The sequence below is a fragment of the Felis catus genome, chromosome A3 (assembly GCF_018350175.1).
Source record: "Felis catus isolate Fca126 chromosome A3, F.catus_Fca126_mat1.0, whole genome shotgun sequence".
Taxonomy (NCBI): domain Eukaryota; kingdom Metazoa; phylum Chordata; class Mammalia; order Carnivora; family Felidae; genus Felis; species Felis catus.
The window spans coordinates 137,291,921-137,308,760 of NC_058370.1; the positions used below are offsets into that span (position 1 = coordinate 137,291,921).

Below are 16,840 nucleotides of genomic sequence, written 5' to 3' on the forward strand. Positions count from 1 at the left end.
ACATCTCGGGTGGCCACGCAGGAGGCCAAATCTGAGACCCGTCCTCAGTATACATTGGGTCTATGAAAATACATCTCTGAGCCAATAGAGAGCAGAGCCCCAGAAATCCTGCTTTTCAAGGAAATAATAATAATTAAAAAAGAAAATCTTTGAACACTTCTAGAAAACCCCGAAGTTTTCTAAGTGTAAGTAAACGGGGCCGGTGCCTGCTTCCCTGGCCATTTCAACAACAGAGAGAAAGGTGGGAGGGCTGCAGACAGGACATTCTAAGTCACTAGTGGTTCTGTGCATCGTGAGAGGAGTTAAACAGTGTTGAATCCCTGGCAGTTGTCAGCGTGTGTGTGCGGGAACGCGCGCGTGCGTGTGTATATTGTTTCTAATTTTGTCGTTCATGGCTTGTAATTAATTTCTTGGTTTTCTTCTCTTTCTTTTCTTTTTTGGAGAACACGGTTCCCAGTGAAACCACTTACACCCCACCTTTCAACTCTGGAGGATGCGACAGCCTATAATACACGGAAAGACTACCAGCCCCGTGTTTTATTTGCGCAGTTTAAGGAACTTTGGCTCAAAGAGGCTACGTGGCTGGCCCGAAGGAAATCAACATCTTCGGAAATCAGTGAGTCTTGCCTTTTCAAGCAAGATTACATTTTTATTTCCCCCCAGTTTTCCTGAGATACAACGCTGTATAAGTTTAAAGTGCGCCAATAACGATTGGATGGACTTATGTACTGCGAAATGACTACCGCGATAACTTCAGTGAACGCCCATACCCTCACATAGTTGCATATTTTATATTTTGGTTTACAAAATCAGTAAGAAAGGGAAATGGCAATACCTTAAGGCCAAGACAAATTGTTCTTCTATTCCATTTTCTAGAATAAACACAGTGCCAAGTGACACAAAATGTTCCACGATGTTGGAGTCGAGCCTGAGGAGGAGATCGGGATCGGTGAACTTTCTGCAGGCCTCGGATCCGGGCGATTCCACGGTGCCCCGATAACAGCGGCCACCGCGCGGACCTACCAGGCAGTCAGTCACCCGGCCAGCTGCCCCGGAGTGCCAGCAGTGAGAGGGCAGGGGATGGTCCCCTCTTCCGTACTGTTTCGCCTGGAGAGGTGATGGGCCATGCAGACGCTGAACTGCAGTCTTCTTACCCCTATTTTGGTCACCAGGGGCCAAGGTTCTTCTTACTGTATGTAGTGCACAGACTCGACAGACATTCTTTCGAGTAAAAAGCCTTTGGCACTCATTTGGAGACTTTTACTATGTTCTCTTTCGCTACATTCTGGCACCTGTCTCTGGAAAATGCAAATGTCTGCCTTAATATCTTGCCTCAAAACCACAGAAGACAGTCTTCACGCTAATGGCATTTGTTCCTCATGAAAGATATTTTTTTAAAGCTTCTCCAGCGGCTGGGGTCCAGGAAAGGAGAGGGCGGATGAGAACTCATGAAGCTCTTACAGGTGCACGACCACACCCAGGTGAGGAGGACTACAATTACAACCCAAGTTCATGGCTCCATTTTTCTTCCTCTCTTGACACGGCAGAAAATGCAACATAAACCCTGTGAATGTGGACGACTGGCTGTGTCATACCTCTGTGAAGAGAAATTAAATTTTTCATTAGCCAACTTGAATTGTTTCTTATTTTTCATGTATCAACTTTGCTGGACATAGGGCTAGTCTCTTACAAAAGAGGCATTTTTCTCTTAATCATATGGAAATTCGGGATCAATTTGTTGATGAGGCCATGAAGTGAAAATTCTGAGCTTCATGGTCGATTGGGCATTAAAAATATGACTGGAACTGGCACAGAGGCTCAGAGCAATTAAAATGGCAGTGATGTTTCACCGCGGAACGGTGTGGGAGAAAAATCACCCTTGCACGCACCCAGTGCTGCTCTGTTTTAGTGTATGTGCCCCTGGCTCCGGTAAGGTTCACCGTTCACCACCCAAGGTGACATCTTAAGAGCAAAACATCGTTTAGGAGGGGTTTTTTTCCCCAAGAAGATAAACTACCACTTAGGAATTAACAGTCTAAGAAGTCAAATGTTACAAAATATTTCCGTGCAGCATAAGGATTTCTTTTTGAAGATAACGCCTGCAAGGATGACAATTTCCCCTGGATCTCAAGAGAATACACAGTGAAGTTGTCTGGTTCACTTGAGAATAAAACCAAAACACAACAAAAATATCAATAAATGGTCAAAAATTGTAATGTCAACAAAGGCCCTCAAGTTAGACACACTGGCCCAACGTTACTCACAAAATGTCAACAAAGGCCCTCAAGTTAGACACACTGGTCCAATGTTAGTTACCCCTACTCTGCCGATGACAAATGTTTTGTCGGCATCAGCCTGTTTTGGAAAACCACGGTTATTGTAAAATCAGTACATTCTCAGTGTGTTTCAAATTACTGCAAAGTTTTGATTAACTCAACCACAGAGAGGACAAGAATGATTTTTGACAGGCATTTTGATTTGTAGAAGAAAGCAGATCGACACGTTTATCTGGTCTTCTATCACAAGGAAGTAAGTTTTAAGACGCTTACACGAAAACTTTGCTCTGTGGGTTCGTTAGCCTGCAGTTAGCTGTCAAATAAAACACTTATGTCCCCAACACGGCGTGATCACGGTTGATCACTGTAGACGCTAAGCAGCGGTAACGTTACTGTTTTTCACAGAAGGACTCCGTTTCCCTCTCCAGACGCTCTTCAGCACTAAGGGGATCCTGGTTTACGCTCTGGTCTCAGTCTGGCCCATCGAGAAACAGAGGCCTGAAGCAGTGGATCGGTGTGGATGTCACGGCAGGTGTCCGAAGCTGGGAAGCCAGTTATGGCCATCGCCCTCAGTTCCATATGTTTTTGCTGTCTGATCTCTCAGGAGAAATTCAGACCTGGGGACGGGAGGGACACAGTGTAGGTATGTGGCCTGTATCCCGCTATTCCATTTTCCCAACTATCGCAAGGTGTAGGCTTGTCCTTACGCCCATCGTGGAAGCGAGGCAGACAAGGGGCTTTGTGAACTTCGGTGATTTCTAGTGATCACCCTCAAAGCCACGTAGATTGGAAACAGCGGAGTCACGAACCACACCCATTGTCCTGTGGGGCCCCCAAGTCTGAGCTACCCTGATGTGAAAGCACGTTCACACCTGGCCGACTCCACACCCCGGGGCTCCGAATGCCGAGGTCGGTATTAAGAATGGAATACGCTGTCAGACACACGACTGCAGGTACCAACGTGCAAGATGTGTTTCGAGGGACCCTCCTGAGGAACATTCCTCTCTGATCCACCTGAGAGGAAATGTCCCAAATTTCAGCTACCGGATGTAGCCTAGCCACTTCTTTTCCTTCCTCTGGTATTGCCTCTGGTTAGTGGCAGAGACCTTGACCTAATTGGTTGTTTTCTCCCAGACGTAGATGATCACAAAACCTACTTTCTAGAATTCTTCTTTTACTAAAAACTTCTAGAAGGCAAATTATTTTCCTTCAGAAAATGACCCCAACTTCCTGGCCACAGTTGAAAAACCCAGCAGGGAACATTCCATCTCAGCGGGGGTCAACGGAACCCCAAATCCCAGAAATGGGGAGCAGGTGGAAGGAAGGGAGGCAATAGGTCTGGGGCAGCAAACAGACGAAGCTGGGCCTCGAGGATGTCCGGGTGCTGAACTGGAGGCCGGATTCAGCAGCGTGAACTTTATAAATCTCGCAGTAAACTGTGACAACACAAAGGTCCCCGAGCACTCTCTCCATCTGTGATATTTATCTTCTAAAAGGCCTGGCCTTCCGCACGGACACACATTCAGTAATTCCCAGGTTGGCATTTTCTTTTCTCTGCGTCTCAGTTTTCTGACCTTTGCGGAACTGCCGGAGAGGAGGTCGTCCACCTGCAACTGTGTGTGTCTCCCGGACAGAAGGGACGCGGGCAGGGCGTCAGGGAGGGGGACTGGAGGGGCTTGGTCTGCATTAAATGCTTCTATTTCTGCAGCAGGACGTGAGCCGAGAGAGAGAGCGAGCCACGGAGGCCGATTAGGAGGCAGCGTAGGGTGTCGCCCCCAAGCTGGCCCGTGCCTCCCAGGAGGAGGTGCGATGGGAGATGAGCAAGGCGAGGAAATGCCTTACAGGGGGATGACAAAGAGAAGGGTCTCCCGTGACACTGCGCCTCAGACAAGCTGAGTCTCAGGATACCAGATACCGAGGAGCTGGGCTTTTCAATACCTGAGGGTTTGCTATCAAAAAACATGGTGAGAACTCCCGTCTCCACGATGGACTGTGCGTGGAACAACTCGTCTGTGTCACTGAGAACACAGCCTTCCTTTCTCACGCGCAGTCAGCGGCTGGACAGACTCTCCTCCCAGGTGACCTTAAAATGACATTAAGAGGGGACACCGAATGCACGGCCTCCTTGCTACCCTCATCCAGATGAGTTGGCTTCCTAGGAGGTTGTGAGAAATTCTGGCCACGTTTCCTGGCAAAGCCCCCGATGGCCCCAGGACAGTTCATCTGCTCCCTCTGTTCTTCCTTCGGTTCATGCACTGCCCCCCCCCCCCATGTCTGGGCTAATAACAGGCTTACGACCTCATGGGGCAAATACTTGGGGTGGGGGAGAGGTGAGAAAGGGTAGCCAGACGATGGTTTGGGAGACGGGGAACACAACGCCTCACGCAGACCTGTTTGAGGTGGGGCCTCCTGGGAGCCCCTCCAGAAGCAGGTGTGGATAACTGGGGGGGGGGGGGGGGGGTCTGTCCTGTTCACTGGTCGGGTGCCCCCTGCTGGATGAATTGTACAGCAGGTTCTGTGTATTTTGGAGAGGCCGATGCTGAGAGAGCAAACTCATTGTTGGCTTAGAAATTTTTTTGTTTGTTTGTTTGAGAATTTAGAGGATCCACCTGCTAAATGATCTAAAAGGGCTTGTGTGCAACAGGAGGCCAGATCGCTCGTGACCTGACGGGCTTCTACCCGGGGCCCGCAGAGATCGAGGCCAGAGACCCTAGTTACTATCCAAAGTGCGTCACAAAACCGGGTCCGATCGCGGCCCACGTGGCAGTGGCTCTTACCAGCAATGACACCCACGTGACTTAGGGTCCCGGAAACAGAAAGCCGGAGACGGGTGCTCCATCCGGGACATCGGTGGCACACGTGGGAGCAAAGTGTGCGCACGCGCACAGCACCCTGGGCCGTTTTTGCCCGCGTCGGGGCTGGTAGGCACCGGGAACCTATAGCAGGCAGCTGATCGCAGGTGTGCGTCTTTCCGAGTGAATTCTCGTTTCCAGACGAGGAGCTCTGGGCCCGGTTATCAGTCGTGGTCGCTGGGGCGGCCCAGCGGACCGTGGGGCGGACCCTGGAAGAAACTACACTGCGGGCGTCTTCTCGGTCCCCAGAAAGCAAAACGATGCGCTGTCGCCACCACCGCCCAAACCGGAAGTCGGGCACGCCCTGGTGACCTCGCCATTGTCCTGATCGTCACCGGCACCGCCGTCCCGCTCGCATCGGCGGCCGTTGGACACTCGCGTGGCTGAGGGCTTGCATGTGTAATTCGCTTCCCCAGCAGTCGCACGAGATCAGCTGTTACGAGTATGCCCATCATGAGGAGTTTCCCATTTTTTAAAGGGGGAGAATCAAAGTTCAGACAGACTCGCCCAAGCCCATACGGCCGTCCAATGATACAGCCAGAATGGGAACCCGTAAGGTACCTTTATTCTGGCTCTTATCCTGCGTTGGTAACACATTTATTAAGCACCTCCTGCATGGCCGGTGCCGTCGTAGAAACTAGGGATTCATTAACGACCGAAGCAAAAGCCAGGCCCCTCTGGGGGGGGAAATAAACTGTGTGATTCGCCTTGTGGTGAGGAATTCCGAGGAGAGGAGCGGGGCAGGGTCCATGGCTGGAATTATGGAGGGGGGGGGGGCGTTTCTGGGTCTCCACTGATTTCCAGAGTCCGGCCTTCCCTCCCCTCCTGTCCTCGTTTCTTGGAATTCTTTGGGACTCTTACCAACGGTGGACTCGGCTCTTTTGTTGGAACCCTTTCCCTGTGCCCAAGAGCGACCAACCCCATGTCCCTACAAACAATCTTTGTCGTCTGGGGGCGCCTGGGGGAGCTCAGCCGGTTAAGCGTCCCACTTGGGCTCAGGTCATGATCTCAAGGTTCCTGAGTTCGAGCCCCACTTCTGGCTCCGTGCTCACAGCTCAGACCCTGGAGCCTGCATCAGAGTCTGTGTCTCCCTCTATTTCTACCCCTTCTCTGCTCATGCCCTGTCTCTGTCTCTCAAAAAATCAATAGACATTAAAAAAAAAATTGTTTTTTTCATCTTTGCTGTCTGCCCAGACCCATTCAAGTCACATCTTCCCTGTGGAGCCTCTGGTCCCACCTTACTTGCCGTGGGGAAGAGTGGGACAGCGTAAGAGTGTGCGTGTGAAAGCCTGTGCCTGGGTGTGAGCATGTGTGTGCATGTGTGTGTGTGTGTCAGAGCTAGCTTCCCTGTGCGGCCATAGCACTTTGTGCACGTCTCCAGTAGAGCACATCGTAATCACACCCCGTGTCTTTTGTGTCCGTCCCCAAGATGGAGGTGACACTCCTTGAAGGCGTTATTTCTATCTCTTGAACACACTTACAGGAGCGAGTGAACATACCACATAATGACATTAAATATATTCAGTTTTCCATCTTGACTTGATTTCAGATAACCATTGCCGACAGCAGGCGGGGCCTCTGACATCGCGCTACCCCTCTGAGCCCAGTTTTTAATTAATAACAGAGATATGATTCTTGCTTTCTTAGCTTAGTCCTTGCGATCACTGATTATGGGCGTGAACGCTCCCCAGGTCTCTTTCATTGGGTATAGTCTGCGCTTAACAATAAAGCCTCGCGATTGAAACAGAGGCTCAAATTATATAGACGAGAGAACGTTTTAAACAGCACAGGCCACGTCAGCGTCAGCTGGTGTTATCCCTTGCGAAGTTTCTCCCGTGCTAGGGTTTGCTTCATCTTCGAGAGGCGTGTTACTCTTAACGGTGAATGTTCCATCTGTATGCTACCCTTCCCAGGGGCGAAGAAAAGTATTCTCCCGGGGGGCAGGCAAGATGTGAATTCACACAGAAATTGTAAGAGACAATTGTTAAAAATGAAACGAAACTTGCATGGCACATCATCATGTTTTAGAACGGCTTTTAAATCAATTTTCCTCATCACAATGATCGGTGGATGATCAACGTAGCCGAAGGTCACGTGAAGACAGCATGAGCTCTTTGAAAATCGCCAAGAGGAGGGAGACGGGACTGAACAGGATGGGAATTAAAATGAGGTTCACAATCAGGACGTTTGCGACTCTGGAAAGTAATCATCTGAGAATATCACGCATTTGTAAATTGGACCATTTGTTGGTTAACGACAGCGGTAAACCCGGTGATAGTAAGTGTTTCCTAGTAAATAGCAAATTACAGAAATAGACTAAAAGTCACAAAACCAGTTTCCTCAGTAATCCCTTACGTTATTGTGAATAGTTCACACGTAACGACTTGGGCAAGCACGTATCCCTTGTAACACACAGCCGCGCGTCTTTAACAAGGTGGCTTTTTATGTAACAAGTGCATTTTGAAAAATAACTTTAAAATTACTAAAGTAAAGGTGATCATTTAAAATATCATTTAAGGGGCGCCTGGGTGGCGCAGTCGGTTAAGCGTCCGACTTCAGCCAGGTCACGATCTCGCGGTCCGTGAGTTCGAGCCCCGCGTCGGGCTCTGGGCTGATGGCTCGGAGCCTGGAGCCTGTTTCCGATTCTGTGTCTCCCTCTCTCTCTGCCCCTCCCCCGTTCGTGCTCTGTCTCTCTCTGTCCCAAAAATAAAAATAAAAATGTTGAAAAAATAAAATATCATTTAAAATAAATCATTTAAAATAAAAAATAAGAAGCCGTGTGATGCAAGTATCAGCAGTCATCTTAAGACATTGTAAATACGATAGTTTTTGTAAAATAAAAACAAACTTCATATAATTTTGAAACGGATTTTTTCCCTCTGCCATGGATCATGGCTACTTTCCATGCTAATTTATAAACTTCAATAATGCTTTGCATGGTTGGCCAGTGTCTCCTCTCGGTTTATACCCCTGTACAAGTCCACTGGGAGAGCATTTGAAGTCTTGTCTAAGTCTGGCTATTCATGCAATTAATACCATTCTGACTCAACTTTCTGCACATTCTTACATTTCCCCCATTCATTAATGTGTCAGGTAGAATGGATGTATTAAAGAATATGCGGGGCGCCCGGGGGGCTCAGTCGGTTAAGCATCTGACTTTGGCTCAGCTCGTGATCTGGCGGTTTGTGGGTTCAAGCCCCGCGTGGGGCTCTGTGCTGACAGCTCAGAGCCCGGAGCCTGCTTCGGATTCTGTGTCTCCCCCTCTCTCTGCCCCTCCCCCACTCGCCCTCCGTCCCTCTCGCGCTCAAAAACAAAGAAACATTTTAAACAGTTATAAATTCAGAAAAAAGTAAAGAATATGCCATTTTTAATGGACTAGGATATAAATCCGTAAATGACTCTGATGAGCACATTTGCTGACACAGACACCAGCAATGTGTGCAAGCTGGACCTGCTCATCTTTCTCAATTCAGGGCGGTATTCTTTTATGGTTGCCCTTGGAGTAGTTTTAAAATGCCCCTTTTTATATTTCTAATAACTGGGCCATATGATTATTGATCACTTGCATGGTGTGAGAAATTCCTTTTTCATATAATGGAGTGTTTCAGGTGGGTGATGGATTCTGGAGAAACGAACACAATGATGCCTTTTATATCTTTCCGATTAACTTAGCCACGGACACAGGCCTTAGGGGAGGGGAGGCCGGCTGGTTACGGGGCAGAAGCAAATGTAACGCTTTGTGGGTAAATCACCCCTGCTTTGCCGGGTCCCTGAGGAAGCTCCCAGGTACTCCTTGATCAGGTATGAGACCCAAGGTCGTGGTGTCCCAGGCCTGTCACTGGCAAAGCTTGCAGCCCCATTCCAATAACCCGCTCCTTCTAGGGGAATCTAGAAGCAATGCTGTGCCGACCTCCGTTTTTCTGAAAAGTGACTTCCCAACGTATTTTGTTCCTTTTCTGTCAGTTGGGTCCATACTTGTTTTGATGGCTTAGAAAGATTCTCTGTATTGTCAGGATCTTTATAAGTTGCCAATCACGGGCAGCACACATATTTTCCAATCCGTTTGTTTTTGAACATTTTCCACACACAAAAGTATCCATCGTTTTCTCTACAGCTTCTGCTTTGGAGTTTGGTTTCAGAGATGAAGCCAATCTTTACCTATGTTAAAAATCATAATTTTCTCATTTCTTGTTTTACACATTTAGATCTTTCACCCATCTCTAAGTAATTTTAGAAAATAGTGCATGTTCAGAATCTATACTGTTTTGTCATGGGTTGAAATAATTGATGTTTCCTTACTGATTTGAATTTTTTTTTTCAACGTTTATTTATTTTTGGGACAGAGAGAGACAGAGCATGAATGGGGGAGGGGCAGAGAGAGAGGGAGACACAGAATGGGAAACAGGCTCCAGGCTCTGAGCCATCAGCCCAGAGCCCGACGCGGGGCTTGAACTCACGGAGCGCGAGATCGTGACCTGGCTGAAGTCGGACGCTTAACCGACTGCGCCACCCAGGCGCCCCTCCTTACTGATTTGAAATGACGTTATCGTATAAATTTCCATGTGCAGGTGGATGGCTTGGGGACACCGTAGCCCTCTTTACTGATCTGCCTGCCTATTGAGGCAACAGTTTCACCTGACAACATGCTATTAATTATCCTTATTTGCATCATATAATACACAGAATGCAAATCTTGCCACTTCCCCCACCAAATCATGACTTTTCTCGAATGTTTTTATCGATTCGTTATCACAGGTGGGCTTCAGGGATTTTCCTCACGCTTCCAAAAATATTCATTGGGATTTTGAAGGTGGTTGCACTAAATACATAGATTAATTTTGTGAGAAAAACAGTATTTATTCTCCCCACTCAGGAGCACGGTGCATCTATTTATTGAGTTTTTAGATGCCTCCTGATAGTGATTTGAAGTTTCCTCTGCATGTTGTTGTATTTGCAGTTAGGTTCATTCTCAGACACGCTTAATCTTGCTGCTGAGAACCATTATTTTTGCAAAAGTTAATTTTTACATATAAGAAATTCACTAGTTTTTATAGCTATTTGAAACTAACCATCTTATTGAACCTTGGTATTCTACTACAATTTTGGTTGATCTACTTCATTATTTTCTAGGGTAGAATTTATTTCATCTTCAAATAACTCACATATTGCACACATTTTCTATTAACCTTTTTTATGTTTCAGGCTCCGTCTGTGGCGTTGGGGCACAGAAGGGAAAAAAAAAAACCAGAGAGAAAAGTTCTTGTTGCCTGAAGCTAACATTTTAGTAGAAGAATACAGACAGCTGATAAATAAGTTAAATACAAATAGAATAGCATCTACTACTAAGGGGTTATAGGAACTATGAAGAAAAACAGAGGAGGAAACAGGAATCTGGAGTACTAGAAATGGGATGAAGTTTTTTTTTTCCTCCTAATTTAAACTTTTTGTCCCTCTCATTAAAAAAAGAGAGAAAGAAAGAAAGAATGAAAGAAAGAAAGAGAAAAAAAGAAATAATCTTACAGCATCAGCCAATGACCAGAGAGTAGTCATTTTACAAGGCAGCGTCAGTATTCATTTTTTTCTTGGTTCTGTATTTAGAAGACATGTTTGTATTTTTTCAGTGAAGACTCTTGATTTTAGCAAATTGCTTGAGGTAGGTATTCTTTATCATGTTAAAGAAGCATTTGCTAGACTAGACACTTACAACTTTCTTGTAATAAAGTTGATGATTTTCTTCTCTCGCTCTACAGGGGACATACTTTAGAATCAAAGAAACAGATATGGAAACAAAAGAATCAGAAATGATATCATGTCAAGAAAGCATGAGAGACTCAGAGTAGCCAAACTTGCAATAGACATACTGGACCATAAAACAATGACTTTCTTAAGAGAGACAAAGGACATTTCATAATAATGAAATATATATATGTATGTGTGTGTGTGTGTGTGTGTGTGTGTGTGTGTGTATACACATATACTTAACAACAGAGTTCTAAGTTACTTGAATCAAAAACAGAACAATTCAGGGAGAAATAGAAAACTCAACAGTAATAATTGCAGACACGAATAGCCCACTTTAAATACTGGACAAGACAATTGGACAGATTATTGACAAGTTTAGGTAAGACTTGAGCACTATAGAAACCAATCAGAGCTAACATACCACAGACACAACACTTTACCCGAAGAAAACAGAATACAAATTCTTCTCGAGCATAAATGGAACACTCCAGAGGGTAACATCCATTCAAGCCTGTAAAACAAGACTTCTGAATTTGAAAATATTGACATAGATATGGATACAAGTATATTCTAAAATTTCAATATAACTAGAAATCACCATGAGAAAGAAATTTGAAAAATTCATAAGTATGTGAAAATTATAAAATATGTTTCTTAAAAAAACAGTTGGTCAAAGAAGAGACTAGAAGAGAAATTATAAAATATTTTCGGATATGTTAAAATGAAAACAAAACATACCAAACTCATGAAATGCAGTTAAAACTATTTCGGAGAAAATTTACAATGGGAAATGTTTGTATTAAAAAAGAAAACAGACCTCAAATCAATAACCTACCATTTTTTACCTTGAGACACTGAAAAGAAAAACAAAATAAACCTTAAGAAAACAAGGAAGGAAGTAAAGATCGGAGCAGGAATTAAAGAAATAAAGAAAAGAAAAACAATAGAGAAAATCAAGAAAATGCAAAGTAAGCCCTTGGGAGCGATCAACACACTTGATATATTTTCAGCAAGACAAACCAAGAAAAAAAGACAGAAGACATGTACCATCAAAATTAGAAACATAAGAGGGGACACTGGGGCTGACTTTACAGAAATTCAGAAAGATTGTGATGAAATACGACTAACAACTTACGCCAACAAATTAGACAACTTGGATGAAAAAGAGAAATTCCTAGAAATGCAAAACTACCGACACTGACTCATAAAGAAATACAAAATGCAAACATACCCACCACAGGAAAGTGTCGAATTATTCGTATGAAAGCCTCCCATGAAGGAAAGAGCAAAGCTAAAATGGTTTCACTGCCCAACCGAATTCGCAATTCAAATGGCAAATTCCCCCAAACATCCCAGGAAGAATTAATACCAGTCCCTCACAAAATCCTCCCAGAAATCTAAGGAAGCATCACTCTCCAGCACATGGTGTGCGTCTAGAATTTTCCTGTTCCCAAACCAAAGGTACTTCAATAAAGGAAAACTGCAGACCAAGAAATCCTCAACAACATGCCAGCAAATTTCATCCAGCAGAACATAAAAGGGATGGTGTGGATTACCACCACCACGTGGGATTTATGTCGGGTATGCAACGTTCTTACGACAGCCAGAACCCAATTGTGATGCGTTGCATTAAAAAAATAAAGAACAAAGGCCACATGACCATCCAAAGAGATACGAGAAAAAAAAAAGGGAAAGAAAAAAAAAATTTGAGAAAACCCAACCTCTTTCGTGACAAAAACACTCAGAAATTAGACACAGGAAGGAACTTTCTTAACCCAGCAAAGGGCATGTAGGAAAATGCCACAGCCAACACGTTCACACTGAATGACTGACAGCTTTAAGACGAGGAGCACACCGGTCCATCAAGGCTGCCCGGTTTCACCAGGCCGTCCCATATTGTATTGGAAGTTCTAGCCAGAACAATCAGGCAAGAAAAAGAAACAAAAGGCAACCAAATTGGAAAGCGCAGCCACTTTACAAAACAGTTGGCCAATTTCTCAAAATGCTAAACATAGAGAAATCAGATGACTTTCTAAACCCACACCCCCAAGTATCTCTCTAAGAGATTTGGAAACAAACATCCACGTAAACATCCTTCCCTGTCCCCGAATGTTGTTGATAGTAGCATTTTTCGTAACAGTCAAAACATGGAGACAGCTCAAATGTCCATTGTCTGATCCTGGATAGGTAATGCGGATATCACGTACAACGGAATAGTATTCTCCAATAAAAAATGAAACGCAGATACAAGCTGCAACATGAAAAAACCTTGAAACGTTATGCCTAATGAAAGAAGCCAGTCACAAAGACCGTGTATGGTATGATTCTGTGTATATGAAATGCCCAGTGTATGCAAATGTATGGAATCAAAATACGGATTAGTGTGCCCAGAGCTCGGGAAATTTGGCAGAAAAGAGGTAAGGCTGTGAATGGCGTGAAGCGATGAAAATATTCTAAAAGTAGATAGGGATGATAGTGAATAGATAATCACGCAACTCTGCAAATATGCGAAGAAGCATTGAATTGTGTGCTTTCAGAGGATGTGTTGTAGGGCTTGGGAAAGATATTAAATAAAGCTACTAAAAAAGAATACTTGCTGATTTTATCAACATATTGTGGCACCTTGTTGACCTACTGGATGCATTGCGATGGTCCTATATGTTCGATGAGGCTTGTTTTCCTGCAATAAATCTCAGTTGGTCTTATTGTATGGTTTCAGCAGCATCTAGTAACTTTTTTACGACTTTGAATCCATATTGTTAAGGTAGGTTATACCATTGGTCACATTTTTGTTATGGTTCATAAAATGAATCTAAGAGACCTCCAATTTCTTTTTTCTTTTTTCTTTTTTTTAATTTTTTTATTTTTTTTAATATATGATATTTATTGTCAAATTAGGTTCCATACAACACCCTGTGCTCTTTTTTAATTCTCTGGGTTATTTTGAAACAGGATGTGACTTATGTGTTCTATAAAGTTTGATTGGAATTAACCCACAATCCTGTATGTACCTGTGTAGTTTTGAGGCACTTCATTGCAAACTTTGAAAATAATTTCTGTGCTTACTGCCACATTTAATATTTAACACGTGTCTTGTGTTGTCTCATTAATTTAAATTTATATTAGAAAGTGAATATTTAAAATTGGCTAACATTTATCTATGTACAGCATTTGCTTTGAATTATTAAATGCCTCTGTAGCTTAGGTTATATAGCCTTAATCAATTTCACTATGATATGTTGATACTGTTTCTTTTTTGTTTTTGTTGGACATTCACTTACTAAAAATTTCAAAAATTATTTTTGGCTGCACTGTCAGCCCTACTAATTTTCTGTCATAACTCACTAATTTCTCCTTATTTACTTTTTACAGTTTATTGGTGCATACAGTTGTTTAACACTTGGATTAATTGTTGATTTATATTCATTTATAGTTTTGGTTTAAAAAAATTTTTTTAGTTTATTTACTTATTTTTGAGACAAAGAGGGAGAGCAAGCAGGGGAGGGTCAGAGAGAGAGAATCCACACCGTCAGTGCAGAGCCAGATGCAGGGCTCGAACTCAGGAACTGTGAGATCATGACCTGAGCCGAAATCAAGAGTCAGACACAGCCCACTGAGCCACCCAGGCACCCCACGTATCCATGTTTGTTTTTGTTTTTTTTACACTTGATCTTAGCCAAAAGGCTGAGAAGTGATGTTTTTATTTTTTTTAATGTTTATTTATTTTTGAGAGAGAGAGAGACAGAGCACAAGTGGGGGAGGGGCAGAGAGCGAGGGAGACACAGAATCCAAAGCAGGCTCCAGGCTCCGAGCTGTCAGCACAGAGCCCGACGCGGGGCTCGAGCTCACGAACTGTGAGACCGTGACCTCAGCCAAGGTCAGACACTCAGCCTACTGAGCCACCCAGGAGCCCCACGAATCCTATTTTAAATGGAGCTGGGTAGTTAGGAGGATGTGCACCCCTGCATAAACACGGCACATCTGAAGTAATGGAATATTTCCATCTCATACGTGAATTTTTCTGTTTCTCTTCTCAGTAAGTCTCTTGCTACCACATCCAGGGAACAACTGAATTTTATGACAGAGTGGATTTATTGTTTATAGATTTATAATACGTAAATTGTATTACGCAGTAAGTATTCTTTCATACTAGGCTATTTTTGGTTCCCCATTCTGGTCATGTGTGCAGAAAGTATCTCAAGAACAAAGCCAGAACAATGTTGGGACTAATTTAATTTTTTGCCCCTCCTCCAGGATCCCAGGTCTGTATTGCCTGCTGTCCAAGATCTGACCGTATTTGCACCTGAAAGTTTTCCAGTTTTCTACCTCTTTGCTTGAGAGAAGAAAAATCTTCAACCTTCTAGTCACAAGTAAAAGTCTTTTCATTCTCTCTTTCTTTCTTTCTTTCTTTCTTTCTTTCTTTCTTTTCTTCCTTCCTTCTTTCCTTCCTTCCTTCCTTCCTTTCTCTTTCCTTCTTTCTCTTTCTTTTTCTTTCTTTCTATGTAGTTGTCTCTAATAAGATATTTTAATTAACTGGTATTTTTATCATTATTTTTGTTATTATTACAGCTAATATATGGATATTTATAACAAAAAGGATATAACATTTATATGGTAAAGTATTAGCCATCTGTTTTATACCATTTACATATATATTTTTTGTTATTTGTGTATTATGTGCTTTTGAGATATCTTATAAGTAAAATTAGTTAAATGATGATATAAATGAGATGATAATTTGCAATTAGGGATTTGTCTTTCTCTTCCAGGCTATTATTACAGGATAGTCTTTTTGGTTTGTTTGTTTATTTATTTTTGAGAAATAAAATAAATATTCTCTCAAATTTTTGAGAGGGAGAGCATAAGCAGGGAAGGGGCAGAGAGATAGGGGAACAGAGGGTCTAAAGCAGGCTCTCAGATGACAGGCCAGAGACCTTACACGGGGCTCGAACTCACACACCATGAGATCATGACCTGAGGAGAGGTCGAGAGAGGAGAGGCAGAGAGAGAGAGGAGAGGGAGAATCCCAAGCGGGTTCTGCATGGTCAGTACGCAGAGCCTGAAACGAGGCTCGAACCCACGAAACCGTGAGATCATGACCTGAGCTGACGTCAAGAGTCAGTCACTTAACCAACCTGAGCCACCCAGGCGCCCCTGTTGAACTATATTTAATATGCACGTTTACCCGTCATGAACTCAATGAAAAACCAAGCAGGTTGCAAAGAGTATTTCTCTTCTACTCCTTTCAATAAAAACATGATATTAGAGATTGTATATTACTACATCAATAGTTTATAACTTATTTCCATTATTTTATTTTTTGTTTTACTTTTCATGATTTATCACTGACAGTTTTCTACCTTTCAAATTAGGAAAACAACTCACTTAGATCTTGGCGAAAACTATGACCCAAAATAAACTATTCTTTTGTGTGGATGATAAAACATCATGGCACCAAAAGAGTGAAATCACGATTATCCACGGTTCATTCTCCTTCTCATATTTCGCTATTGTTATACATTGTTTTAATGTAACCATTTCCTGTTACTTGCTTTTTATAGCAACACAGCTTTTGCTTCAGGAGAACACCTGCTAAAGACCATTTTGAACATGTTGCACTGTCAGTGAATAGTATTTAAAAATATGCTCACAGTTGCCATCAGAGGAAATTTGGTATTTTTTATTCATTTTAATATCCAAAATAACCTACTTCATGATAGATGCCAGAAATTAAAGATTTTCCACACTTTGGGTTTTTCTGTGTTCCTGAAATCAGAGCTGAAAATATAGGCATCATGTGTCTATCATTTTGTATAGTGTATTACATCATTTCACTTGCTAAACACACCCCAAGTCTACCATTTTCATATGAAGAATTACGACAAAAGGAAACTCTTAAAAACGTAGTCATCTATTCTGAGCCACAAGTCTCAAGTCTAAAAGGAAATACCAGCCCTGGAATTTATATGT

At 43.2% G+C, this 16,840-nt stretch overlaps 2 long non-coding RNA genes across 9 annotated transcripts in view; one reads left to right on the forward strand and one right to left on the reverse strand.

Annotated features, from left to right (window-relative positions):
- Positions 1-777: 777 nt before the first annotated feature.
- On the reverse strand, positions 778-5,192 carry LOC109498456. Its single transcript, XR_002155312.3, has 2 exons — positions 5,054-5,192; positions 778-1,597 (listed from the first exon to the last, which is right to left on the reverse strand). It is a non-coding gene; the product is annotated as an uncharacterized LOC109498456 (long non-coding RNA).
- Positions 5,193-5,548: 356 nt separating this feature from the next.
- LOC102899312 overlaps positions 5,549-16,840 on the forward strand; it is a 33,669-nt gene continuing 22,377 nt past the window's right edge. For 6 of the 8 annotated variants that reach the window (XR_006596063.1, XR_006596059.1, XR_006596065.1 and 3 more), the window contains exons 1-4: positions 5,549-5,685; positions 10,331-13,287; positions 14,908-15,002; positions 15,125-15,240. This is a non-coding gene — a long non-coding RNA (uncharacterized LOC102899312). Of the gene's footprint in view, positions 5,686-10,330; positions 13,288-14,907; positions 15,003-15,124; positions 15,241-15,439; positions 15,485-16,840 lie in introns of all 8 variants that reach the window. The other 2 variants (XR_006596064.1, XR_002741359.2) reach the window with 2 other exon arrangements.